The sequence below is a fragment of the Perca flavescens genome, chromosome 24 (genome assembly GCF_004354835.1).
Source record: "Perca flavescens isolate YP-PL-M2 chromosome 24, PFLA_1.0, whole genome shotgun sequence".
In the NCBI taxonomy this organism is placed as follows: Eukaryota; Metazoa; Chordata; class Actinopteri; order Perciformes; family Percidae; genus Perca; species Perca flavescens.
This window is the reverse complement of record NC_041354.1, coordinates 8,620,559-8,634,812: the sequence shown is the minus strand read 5'-3', so window position 1 is coordinate 8,634,812 and position 14,254 is coordinate 8,620,559. Positions and strand designations below refer to the sequence as shown.

Here is a 14,254-nt window from a genome sequence, read left to right as displayed (position 1 = left end):
TTGAGTATGTGGGGGTGGCTTCTCTCTCTATCTCTCCCTCACACACTCCTCCTCTCTCATGCTCTCTTTCATATCTCTGCATGTGGTAAACACATTTCGCCCACAGACGCAGCTGACCAGCCACCTCTTACCCCCTTGTGGACCTGAGCCGCTCGCCCACAGACATTCCACATCAAAGTTAATTTCCGGACTTGTTCAGATGATCAAGCAGTATGCAAGTGAGGTCTTGGCTCTGCTGACCCGTGTGATGAGGCTTACTGCTGTGCACAGTGACACCGTGCGTGTGCATGTGTGTTAGCGACTTTGCCCAAAACCTGACTTGATACTTTCATCACTGTTAAACATGACAGCCTCACTCCTTCGGGCCAAAGCGCAAGATCAGTTTTCACCATCGCAATCAATAAGCCGCCTGCGGATTCGGTCCAACCCACATATGCGGTAATGATCACTCATAGTGGGCGGTGATGGTGGTTTCAGCCCGGGCACAGGATTTTAATTGGCTGCTTTAGCCGTCAAGAAGTGCAGGGACCTTTTGATTTGGCCAGATAGTCGCACAATGAGCCTTAATTGGCCTGCGGACAAAACATGAGGGAAACACATTACTCGAAGTGCTCATGCATGAGCCGTCGTAAATTATTACAGACACATCGCAATCTGAAATGCCATTAAACTTTAAAAAAAAAACGGGAACTGATTCTGTTAGGAGGCTCTTAAGTACTCATCACCAAGTCCTGTATGTCTTTTACGTATAATATAAATCATTTTGTTTATTATATAGCAACTAAACAGAGTGGGAAGAAAAAGAAACTGTTGGGGAAAAACAGAGGAGGAAACAGCATGGCAGACAGAGGAAACGGCTTCTGCAGAAGTTTGCCCATGGCAAAGAACAGCCAAGTCTCCTCCAATAATACCAATGCACATGGCAATAAGCCACAGACGACCTCTGCTAGGAGATACCTGAATGCAACTTGTTGACAGGAAATGACATCACCTGTGGAACACACAATGAAGAAATGGCAGAAGGCTAAAGCCTCTGTCTTTATTTTTGTTAGTTTTTTCTAAGTCTACATAAAGAAGGAAAGAATACCTGGAGGCACACATAGAACCTGGTAAGTTCCGTCTGTCACAGCTATTATGTTTAACTGTGTGAGGCCAATAAACAACAGATTTCATCTTGGCTGAAAATGTTCTTCCTCCCTGCTTGGCAGGTTACTGCTGGGATAAATGGGAATATACAGTACATAGCTTGTGTGTACTATACTGTAGCCCAATAGAGCTGACACCTAAATGTGCACTGCACAGCACAAATCATTCTTTAATTATAACTTTTGTGGCTAAATTCAACCACTGCATCCATATCTGAGGCAGTAACTCTTGAGCTGGCAGGAAAATGGCTCTGAACTGTCACCCCCATCACCCACCCACCCCCATCATTTTCTTCTCAATCTCTCATGTAAACTCGCCATCTTTATTTCTTTTTTCTTGAGAAACATTGTGCTATTTCATAAATAAATAAAAAGCCTTGCAATGCTGTAAATACGCCCTAAGTCACTGCACCGCCTCCCTCCTTTAAACTTCAACATAAGCCCGCTTTAGAGCCATTAAAATAACTTGTCATGACAGTGTAGCCTGGGAGCAGTGCAATCAATTTCCATTACATCAAGGCCCAACTGGGCATCGCCACTGAACTAAGCGCTGGTAAGCAATCTCCCTGACCGAGGGTGGTTTGTGTGGTGGCGTGTGTGGGTGTGTGTGTGTGTGTGTGTGGGGGGGGGGGAGCTAGAGCTAGAGGATTTTCTTGACTTCACTTACACAAACCTCAAATCCATTTTCCTCCATAAGTTCCCTGTCTTACCAGTAGAGGGACTGAAAATAATAATTATCTTTTTTTCTCTCCATTCTATTCATAGGGACCATTTCGTCTTCTGAAAACATTTTGGTCACGTTCCAAATAAGGAAACAAGCCTAATTTTCCATCATAACATCATGTGAAATTAACATCAGCTGAACAATTCAGTCCCGTCTCGGTGCAGCGAGTCTCTCCCTGAAGTGATTTAGAATGCACCTTTTGTAAAAGACCAATCTGCAACTAATTAACATCAGAGTAATTTATGCCACAAAATTGATTTTTGCTCACTATAAATTATGCAAGAGTCCCATCCGCCGTCCCTTCCCACCTTCTTATCTCTCTGGCGGAATCAGTGGATTGACATGTGGCTGAAGTGTCCTTGATGGGGCATTTCTACAAACTGTCAGAGATAGGGGTGGCAGGAAAAAGGGGAGAGCATATCTTCAAAGCTAGAGACGCATGTACTCGTGGCCTTGTAAGGAGCCATACATCTTAAGTCACTAAAAAACAACCCAACAGCAGAAGTACAGACACTTTAACACAGCATCAAAGTAAAAGAAATACAAAAATAATATGTATAAGTATATGTTTAAAGATTTTCAGAAAATCTCAAAGCGATAAGGAATTTTGGTTGGAATTTTGGGCTCTTACTTTGATCACGTGTTCCACACCACTGTGGTGTGGAATTACATTACCACAAGTTTAGCACTGATTTTCACATCTCCAAAGCTAAGGCACTAAGTGAGCGCTAATTAGCAGAGTGAAGGCATTAATTATGTAACACGTCATCTTAATTAGCAATCCCAGATGTACGGCGTGTCAGAGGAGCATTTGTAAGCACAGTTTGCTAATTGATAGATATTTAACAAGATGTACGACATCAGCCTGCTGCAAAGGTGACAGTCGTTTTAGGGATCCTAAATCAGCTGGAATAACACAGAACTTCTTTGTGTGTTGTGTGTGAATCATTTAAAGTAGGAACAAGTTGAAACTCTCTACAGTATTATCCATCTGCATGTACATTTTTACTAATATTGTAAAAAAATAAAATAAAGAGTAGAATAGATAGGTCCAGAAAAGACATGGTGCAGGACTGAGGTGGAAGAAATGACTTTTCCATAGTTAAGTTTCAGCTGTCTAAGAAAGTAATATTCATCAAAAGCATAATACCTGTCAAATAAAATATGTCAAATAGCTGCCCACTGTTAGTAATTAGGGCCTGTAAGCTCTTGATCCTGCTTTCATACTGGGGGATTATTGTCAGGGATTCTGTCTTCCTTAAAAAGCCTAATCAATGTGCAGTGCAGGCACCAGACCACCTGACTTTTTTTTGTTGCATTTTTGCACCATCTGTCCTAACCCGCATCACATCTGTTGCTTGGCTTCACCTGCTTCATGAAGACCTCATCTCTTAGGCAAAGAGGTTTCCGTAAATATTCCCTCCAAACTGTTCTGGGTTTCAGATTTCTATAAACACACTGATTTACAGTAATCACACGTTCACAATGACCAGCAAAAGCGAATGTGTCATGATGACACAAACAATGAGCGCACCTGCCATTTTTGTTGCCATTTTGTGCATCCATGACCAGCATGGGCAAAAGAGTTGGCAAATGTGAAGTATAAATAGATCAGTGGGTGTGATGATGAATCTTTCTCAGCCAGTCAAATTATTTGTCCTATTCCTTTTGAATAGCTGTGCCTATCACACAATCTCATTCAATAAATGAAGTAGAGAAACCAGACTGTTCAAGTAGTTTGGTTGGTTGCCAAAGTAAACATTCTTCAACAATGCAACCCACAGACAAGAGACAGAACATTGGACAATTTATTCTAAGTCCCAGACTACCTTTGAAGCCAATTATGTGTTCGTTGCCAAGGTTTGTTTTATTTCAGGGCATGGCAACTACAATATGGTTAAAGTATGGCTAGGTTCGGGAACTAAAACACTTGGTGAAGGTTATGGAAAGATCAAAGTTATACAAAAAGAAAAACATTAATTGCTATCTCTGAAGATTTCTTGCATGAAAAATGAATGCACCCATCCACCACCCCAACCTCCACTACTTTAAAGGCAAGAAACACAGGTGGCATATATCTTAAGAAGCATGCACCCATTGTTTCCTACTATAGGCCCCACACAGGTGGCGTCTTAATGCGCCTCTGCTCATTAGGCCACCCCGCAGTTCTACTTACTCTATAAAAGCAGTCATTTTAAAAACCCATTCATTCCCCATCTACTGTACCCTGACTACTACTTGTTTCTGTATGGCATGACACGCTCAGTATGCGCTGCACTTTACTTTCTGCTTCATCACATAAGGGCACACTACTTTCTACATTGCAAGTGAACACTGCCATTGGACGTTAATCATACAAAGCACTGATGCCACTACTGCCACAACTGTGAGTGAAGCAAAAAAAATAGAAAAGAACAAAGTGGTCCACTGTGAACAGAATTGTTTAGGTATACTGGGTGGTATAATGTGTCATGTACTCAAGTGATAGCTTGGGCTGTTGCTTCTGGTACACGCAACAATGATGCCACTATTGCCAAAACTGACTAACAAAAGAGTGAAGCAAAAAAAAGAGAACAAAGTAGAACACACATGCAACATGCATGTCTATGGCAGAAAACACTGGCATGTGCATGGGACAGTCTCTGCAATAAAATTTTTCCCATTTCTCATCATGATTTGTACATCCATACCACCACTCCAGATACTTAGCACTAAAAATGCATTAATTCCTCTAGTCCACTCTTGCTAGCGTCCTAAATCTTGTGACAAAACACCAAGGGAGATGGTCCTTTGTTTGCTTAAAACAGCATTTATGCCCAGAAAGTGCCACCTCATCAAACAGGGGGACACTGATCAAAGTCATCTCACCTTGCGGAAAGCCAGCCAAGTCAAACTAATTCCTGGAGCTCGTCCTCGGCAGTTTGTTCATGGGGCTCAGAATCTGCCGGGCCGAGCCAAAAAAAACAGGCATCCAGAGAAACGTGGCCAATTACATGTCACTGTTTCACGGGAGAAAACAATACCACACAAACCAATAGATGACCTTAGAATATGCAGGGATACAGATGCAGGGACATAGCTTTACCAAAGGACTATCTATGAATTTTTTATCTTAGGGATTCACAACCACATCATAACGTTGATACCTCCTTTTCATGCAAGTCAAAACAAACGTTTAACAGCTATACACACATTTGAGTAAAATAACAGCCTGTGCTGATATAAAATAACCAAGTAGCCACTCTAGTCTGAGAACACTGTGCTCTGCACATGCTCCATGAACAGATACTCTCTCTCCTTTTTCGCCCACTTCCCTCCCTGCTATAAGCTCTGCAATCACATCTCCTGTGTGCTGCTCCTTTGATGGCGCCAGCAGCTGGAAACCCACCGGGATGCTGAGTGTGCACTACAGTGTACACACACTGCTGCTGGATTGATCAGAGCACAGGGTTGAGTTGACTCGCCGGGTTGGCTAGTGATGGCAGGGGAACGCATAACAAACAGCCTGCCAAACCCCAGGGGGATGGGTGCGTCGCTGAAAACATGGGAGCTATGGCAAACAGCTGGACACAGTGGAGAACTACAGCACTGACTGGAATGGTAACATGTGGGAAATGTACAGAGTAGAGCAAGAGTGCGTTTTATGTCTGTATAGTCTACAGTAAGGTTAAATACACAGTCAGTCTTCAGCTCACTGTAGCATACAAACACTATGCATATGCCGGTCTGAGGATAGGATTCTTCTTTAATGGCAGTATAACTTGCATTATAGTAGATATATACTTCAATAACAATATCATATAATATTTCTTGACACAAATTTATAGAACCTACTATTACTAAATAAGCTCTTTCGTGGATTCCCCAGCAACAATTACTGTTGGTTAGACAAAACAAGCATTTTAAAGTCATTAACCTGAACTTGTCATGGGCATTGTACATGACTTTCTGACATTTTACATACAAAGATTATGTGATTAAAAAATGTTTGATATTTCACTGGCTCTGCAAATTAAAGCTGCACAATAATTTGTTTAATCTAAAAACACACCTTCCTAATCAACCTAAATTACAAATAAGAGCGTTAGCAAAGAGTGCTTCTTCTCCACCATAAATGAGACGCAATTATGTCATCAGCCCAAATGATATTCTGACATGTGGTATGGTCAGTGGTGGTAAATCTTTACTGGAGCACAGCGAGTAATGAATTGAAGCTGAGGAAAGTCCAAAACTTCCTCATTAATAGCTGTGAATGAGTGAGCTGGTGCGTGACGCTTCAGTGAAAATAATTTGTTCATAACCTCTGGCCTCTCCTGCCATTAGGAAATTAAATTGTTGGTAACATGACTGGAAGGTAATGAATTCCAACACACTTTTGCAAAGATAACGTTCGCTGCCACTTTTTAAAATTTTATTTATTAAAGTGGTTCAGTAATGGTCTCAGCAAATAACATTACAAGGCTTTAGTTGTTTTCTCACGCTATTCTTAGTTGTGCCAAAGACTGTTTCTACAAGGTTAGAGTCCTTTGCTAAAATTCACTCCTGTGAAACTTTCACCTGACTTCTATGTCTGAGTGGAGGTCAAGGACAGTTTATTGAAAGGAAAAAGCTGAGAAAGAGACTGCTTGGAAAAACATCCACCTGTTCCAAACAGAAATAATGCATTTCCTTGATGCGGAATTAAGGACATTTTTTCAGTCTAAATCTGGTTCAGCGCTAAAAATTAATGGCTTTCTGCATGTTAAAGCTATAGTACGCAACTATTTTATATTAATGGACTTCCGTTACATTCAAGCCATTGCCAAATTAGTTGATACAAAGCTAATTAAGCCGATCAGTTCCACAAACTCTCTATGTATTTCTCAGTATGGCTATGTTTATAAAATGGTGTCGCCCGGCAACGTTTGCGTGCAGAAGCTTGAGTGAAGATGATGTCCTCTTCTGAAGAGTCAATCATGTTTTTTTAATCCTTTGTGTCCTCCTTGGCTACTAATAACTGCGTGGAGGAGGGGTGGGGGTGGTGTGGTCACAGAAGGCTTGCATCATGTGGATGCATGGACAGTGTTGTTCATTAGTTAGAATTCCTCATGGGAATAGCTGATAGCTTGAAAGCCTCCATATGCATTAAAGTGTCTTATTTTTGTGTTATGCTGCACTGATCTTACTTGACCACCCTATATTCACTCCGCTTTGTTCACTTTAGAACTGTAAGATAAACGTCATGCTGCAATATGTCATATTGATTTCTGAATGGTGTTATAATGGCTATGTCCTTTTGCAAAAAGGCTTTCATTTCGGCCCCATAGGTGACTGACGGCAGTAGAAGAAGAAGAGGAAGAAGAAAATGCCACTGTCAAAGCCCAGCTTGAGACTTTCCATTATTGGCTGTAAAAGAAAGCCTCAGGTTCTGCCTTTCACCTCTGATTGATATTTGGTCTTGACTGGGGTAGGAGCGTATGGCAGAGGTGGGACGTGATAAATGGCAAAACAAGGACTGAAGCAGAAAAAGGAGGTGATAAAAAAGATGGTATCATAAATCTTAAAACACTAACACTATAATAACAAAAAAATGCCTTGCCATTTTAGATTCGGTATTGCGTTTTGCATTATCCTGCAGCGTTCTATGCTAGAGACAGGCAAGCAGTGTTACACGTGCATAGGATGTCCACCTTATATTCTCCAGAGACCCTCATCCAGTACTTCATTTAGAAAAAATAAGCTGCAAGGCACATGACAAAAATAATAATTCCAATTGAACAAAAAACATCTAGTGTGCTTTAAGAGCTCTTCACTTAGCTTGAAGTGTATTTCATAACACGCCTAGCCTTCTCCTCGCAGGCAATCTGTATGGTGACAATAAACTCTATGCATCATGCTGACCATTCTTCCATCCAGGTTCACCATCTAACACTTTTTTCTATTATACAAGATTATCTTTATTTAAGTTAATCAGCAGCATTGTGTTGTGTTGTGTGTCTTGATGTGACTGATGATGAAGTTGAAATCTCTATAACAGCTACTAAATAGAAATCATTTTGTCACACATACTGTTCCCAATCTCAATAATGAACTTCCATGATCAAGGATTGTATCAGGTATTACAGCTTTTTACATCCAAACCTTCCCATGCTCACCTAATGTACCATTCCCTTGCAAGCCCCTCTGTCACCAACGGAATTAATAAATAAAATCTGAATAAGCAGATCAAATTGCACAAGATATCCTAAATACAAAGTAAATATATTTAAATATAAGGCACAAAACACATTTAAGTTTAGCAAGTTGCCATGCTATAATTAATAATTCTCACTCTTCAGCCGGAATGCACCATTGAAAACAGCAGGAGACAATGAACTCAGATCACAGAAGACTTATATACAGAATAATGACAAGCTTCATCTTTATTGATGTGTGTTCTCAAAAAAAGTGGCAAAATATCAAAGGTAATGATAGAAAAAAAGAGGCAAAAATCACTAAACCTCATCAAAAGTACGGATTGCACAATTTAATAAATTCACAAGAAAAAAAAGATTACTTTCTGAATCCACTCAGTGCATTGTCTTCTTTTTTCCATCTGCAGCTTGGCCAAATTAATTATCTTCCATCAATTAAAAGGAGCAATTATATTCCAACCTCCTTCATATGCTAATGAGTCAACTTGGGGATGGGAGAGGAAATTTGTAATGGCCACAAAATGGTGCTTGCAGAATTTAGGTGTAGGAGAAGCAGTAGTGTCATATTGAGCTGAAGAGGTAAACAGTTTATTAGGATTAACAAGAACAGAGAGGCCCTGTTAACATTTTAGTTTTCACCAAATTAGTTGAACACATATTTGAAGTTTGGAAGTACTCTATTACTGGCGTTCTTGTGCCAGAAGCTGTCTGCCACCAAAACAAATGCCACATTTATTTTTACTTAGCAAAACTAAAGTCATTTAGCTGCTCCTTGAGAACAATAGACTAAAGCATAACAAATCAATACGTTTCAGCTTCAACAGCATTCATCATTGTGACAGGATTGCATATATTATAGGTAATGACATCTAAGATGTGCTAGGCTAGGATGCAAAAACAATGGTTCCAATATTGAAAAGAAAGCAAACAAATGTTTACCCTAAAGCCTCTCATGGCCATATTGGAGGGACTTATGGTTGTGAGGAGCTGGTTGGGTTTCTAAAAGAGGACTGTGCTTCCTCAGCACTACTGTGCTTTGATCATTTCAGTTTGTACAGTTAACATGGCATGGTAAGGTAGCCTAAGCATCACTGTCTTTCTGTAAAGACTACTTTACACACTTTAAATAAAATGTAGCATTAAAAGTGGCATACAAACATGATGTGTCCCAGGTCGAAGGGAGCAAGGCAGAATACTCTCAACGTAACTCTACAACGTAAGGCGAAGCTAAAAAGGGAATCTGTGCTAGTGGAGAAGGTTGCTCGGTGTTAGCTCAGCGGCCTCAAGACATTTGTCCTGCACACTGTCGGGCCCCTTGAGAGTCTCCTGCAGCGATACTCCTTGATGAACTCTGCTTATTTTATCATTACCAAGGAATAGGTTGTTTGTAGCTTTTTGACAGGCAACTTGAGATAGCAGGGAAAGGTTGAGTTAGGTGATCGTCTCAACATGGCGGCAGATTTCTTTCCATAAAATGTGGCCAAACTGTACACATTTCTACCTGTCAGAGATCACAATGCAAGCCTCCAGAGGTGGTCTGTGTGATCTGATCGCATTTCAAGTGCAATGCATTCTGCAATTACACCCTGCATTAACATGCTTTTTTTCTGTTCCTCATAAAATATCCAGATACAGAACACAAGATGTAAATGAGGTCAATGATTCACAATGGCACGTCTACCAAAATAAAAATAAAATACCAAAGTGGAACCCTGAACATTGTGTTGTTAGTTTTCTGATTTAAAAAATGCAGTTAATTTATTAAGATGAATAAAGTCAGTGATATCATTATGATCATCTTTAAAGTAAAGAATTTTTTTTTTAGTTTTTCCCTAATTGTCATGCTCCTAGCAAAGTCAGTGTAAAAATCCATGAATAGTCATGTTCTAAACTTGTACTGCACTTGTTATTCTTTGTCTACATTTGAAGAAAATAGCCTCTAGCTTACAAATGCACAGCCATATCAAGGGAAAGGTTCCCATCATTCAAGAGCAGTGGTTGAACTGAGGAAGAAAAACAGTTCCTTTCATTCCCAACCAGTCGCTGTGCAATAATATTCTATAGTAAGCAAGATACTGATATCGAATGGTGCTATCTCACAAGAAACCAGTGATCACTCGAGAGAAATTGGTTTTGAATGTGCTCGACTGAAAGACTGTCGAAATGAGTGTTGCGACGAGGATTGCTTTAAGCCACAACTCTAGCATCAGATCTGTGTATTCCCTCAGACTTGAAGGACATGGAACATATCAGGTGAATGCACCAGTTAGTTTGAGGAGGAAGGCCGAGACATTTTATGTGGAGAGATATTTTCATGATTATTTTCAACCTCTCCGGCATTTTGGATAATTACATGCTTGCACTGCAAAGCACACCCCTTCCCTTCCTCAACCAAACAACTCTCCTTGCGTGCTGGTTCAAAATAAGAAAAGCAGGTTAACAGTATCAGTCCCAGCTCATTAGCTACACTGACACACTATTTTACATACCCTTTACATCTATTCCATCGGTGCTTCTTTATTGTACTGTGTTTAATCTAAGAGATCAAACGGGGCACCTCACAAAGAAGTCATAAAACTGCAAATTTTATATCAAAAAAATGAATATCGCTTCCAATTGCCCAGCGAGGGAGCTCATTATGATTTTAGTGGTGCTCATTATAATCACATGGAATCTGACCTTTTGTCCCATTGCACTGCTGTGAGAGGGCCTGGAGGCTGTTGATAAAACAGGAGAGTGACAAGGGTTTTGATAGTGAATTGGAATTGTCTGTTGGAGGTTAATGATAATATTACATAAAAGGTTCATGTATACTTATTCCAGATAAAAAAAAAAGAAAGTATGCAGACAGAAAGGTCAGGTCTGAACCACTCTTTGTGTAATACTTAAAGCCCTTTCCCACTGCAGGAATGTAATGAAATGTAACATAATGTGTTTCTGCATCTGTTTCCACTGTTCTCTTGTCCTCACATCTTTGGGGACAAAGTCCTGGAACTCAACATATGTGCTGCTCATGAAGCGATACTAAATGCAAGTTCTAGGTACTTCAATAGTTACCAGCAGTGCTACAGATCGTGTTTGGTCAAGCAAATGTGCTGTTGCATGCCTCTGTATTGACTAAATACTTTTTGAAAAGGAACAAAACAGAATCCTTGACATTTCTCAGTTTTCAGCAAACATGGCAGGGAAAAACTGAAAGATTCAACAAGATTACATAAAAAAGTATGTCACCTATAAACAATATCAAGCATATTTTTTACATATACTCTGCCTGTTGACTGCTTACTTTACTTACTTACCAAACACGTAAAGACGGCATTGTCTGTCATTGCTTTTGCGTTTTTTTATGGCATACACGTAAACTTTTTGACTGTATTTAGGAAAAACAAGGACAAATCCTGTGCCAAAGCCTTACAGGTTTCTTAAAGGTTTAGGTTATGGGATGCCCCTGCTTAGGGATTGCTAAGTACCTACAAAAGGGCTAATGTCTTAGTTTGTTAGAGCATTTTTTGTTCAGCTCTAATGTGCTCGAGAGTCTGTGTCGTTACTCTTTTTCAATTTCACACTTCTTCTCACTGGCCTCGAGTATATAATGGGGATAAATGGCTGACACTTTCCTAAACAATTGAACCCTAGAATGCTTGTTATTGTGATTAATTGTGAAAATTAGACAAACTTGAGAGTTTTGCACATACAATTAATGAGGATTACAACTAGTGGAGGACACGGATTCAATATGAAGTCAGTGGGTCCATTAAAATCAGTATCATTTTTGGAAGGAAAGTGGAAATCATGTAGACTGACAGGGTCTTGCATCATTAATCGTTGATGAAAGTTCAAGGTGTTTTGGACAGAAGAGTTGTTCAAGGCAGTTTATGAAAGCTTCTACATCTGCTGGTCTAAACACCATGCACAGAAGTTCTTTCCAAGAGCAAAATCCCTTTTCTTACAGGACACAATGTGTTTAACGTCTACTGATGTAGCAACGGCAGACAAAAATAGAATACAGATCAAAAGAACTGGATAGTTTGCATGATCAGTACAGATGCCGTGGCTGCACAAAAGAAAACACTGTCTACAAAAGCCCAAAACTTCTTCAATAGAAGATGGAAAATAAATAAATGAATCCAAGACTCAGAGGAAAGCAATTCTGCCTAAAAGGAAAGCAACCAAGCCAAAAGCAGAATGAACACTGCCATTGCTCTCCGAAGATAAAAAGCACTTTAAGTTCAGAAAGAACAATGAGAACTTGTATAACCCTTTGTATTACACTGTACACATTGGTACCTCGAGCCAAATTGTATCTTGTAACTTACAGTAAAAGTCAGCTTTAGGCCGGTTACACACTGAATGTCGCGCGAGCGTGTCAGCTGCGTGGCATGTCTGTTTTTATTTCGGCTCCCATGTTAACAGGTTAGAGCTTACCCACTGCCTGCGTGACACGCACGTCTCAGGCGCTTGAGCCACGCCGAAAACGCGTGCCTGCTAGAAATAGAACCGACGCCTATTTCTCACGCGACACGCAAGCGTGTTGGAAGCGTTTCCAGGCAAAATATAATAGGAAAAGATGTTTATATGTCATTTTGACACGATGACATTTAATGAATGACATGTTGATGTTTGAAAGTCTCTAGGTTTGATATAAATGTAATAAAAAAAAAACAATTTTCTAATATTGCACCTGTCAATAGAGACCGTAATATTCTGTAGCCTATTTTGCTGTCAATACTGCCAATGTTGCCTTTGCTGTAATCAAATCAGTATATATTTATGTTTTTTTATTGATTTTATCAATGGGAAACATCCATGTGTCCAGACAAGGCTAGCAGCAGCAGCACCGCGTCAGACACGTTTCTGGTGTGTAAAGACATAGAAAAATCCATGCAGCTGACACGCAACAGAAACGCCACGCACACGCCACGCAGGCAGGCAGTGTGTAACCGGCCTTAGTCTCTGCATCCTTAAATGTACATCTAAGTATACAAATACACTATTGTACCACTATGTGACCAACTGCTAAGGAATAAGACCTAAGGTCCCATGTTGCATTATTTTTAAGTGGCATTTTCTTGACAAAATTTAAAGCAATCACTACCTTTTCTTTCACACATACTGACAACTTCATCTTAAAATTAAAACATCAAATAGACTTGATGTAAAGCCATCTATCCATCCATCTTCTAATGTGAGGGCTAGAAGAGGCAGGGTACATCCTGGATAGGTTGCCAGTCTACCAAAAGGCTAAACAGAGACACATTCACACGTACATGTACTGTATAGGCCGACTGGATGTGGGAGTAAGGACAGACAGGTGGGAGAGTATATTTCTTTCTAAAAAAAAATCATAAATGCCATAGCCCAACCATCAATCATCTTTTGCCACTTGTTTTGAAATGCTGAATGTCTCTTAAGTATAGAGAGATTAAGACTATTCCCTCAGGATGACATTTTAAGGCTGGTGAGAAAATGATTTATGACTTTGCTCGCCCCTCACTGGAGTTCGTCTTTGTCTCTTTAAAGGGTCTATAAAGTGTAATCAAGTAGCAGTTAACAGCAAACAGTTTGTCTGACCCCCACACCCACAATGTGCAGTGGCAGCTACACTGAAATGTAACAGCCCCTCTATCCATCCAAAAGCTCTTCACTTCTCTCTGTTTTGTTTCCGTCTGCGTCATCCTGCGTTTGTTCGTATCCTCGCAGACCTAAGCCACCACAGGAGAAGTGAGCCGAGCCAAATGAGTCACAGATATCCCTTTTCCACCAAGGCAGAGCTGGTGCTGGTTCGGAGCCAGAGCCTAGTTTCAAATCGGTTCTTTGTTTTTCGACCACCAAAGCACCGGCTCCGAACCAGTAAAAGTGGTTCTTAAGTAGCACCAAATCATTGCTGGTCCAGAAGTAAGAACCACTTACATCAGCGGCTGGGGGTGGGGTTACCGTAACCAACAAGACGAACAGAAACTAGTGACCGCCATTTTTGAATTAGCAGATAAACACGATGGACGTGATTAAACAACAGCAGTGGTCAGAGGAGGAAAAAAGCTGCTTTCTTGCACTATAAAGGCGAGCCGCGCAAACACGTTGGATCCGCCGTTTGGATGCCGATGTAGGTCCGCAAAGCCATGAACATCAATAGCAAAGCAACGTCCGCCATTGTTGATGGTGTGTTTGTGTTTGGCGCTGCCGCGCTAACGTTGCTGGGAAAGATGAGACGT

General features: G+C 40.4%; 1 protein-coding gene across 6 annotated transcripts in view; it reads right to left on the bottom strand.

The window, feature by feature from the left end:
• Nucleotides 1-14,254, bottom strand: part of LOC114551118 (interleukin-1 receptor accessory protein-like 1) — a 269,852-nt gene that overhangs the window by 110,495 nt on the left and 145,103 nt on the right. The window lies entirely within an intron of this gene.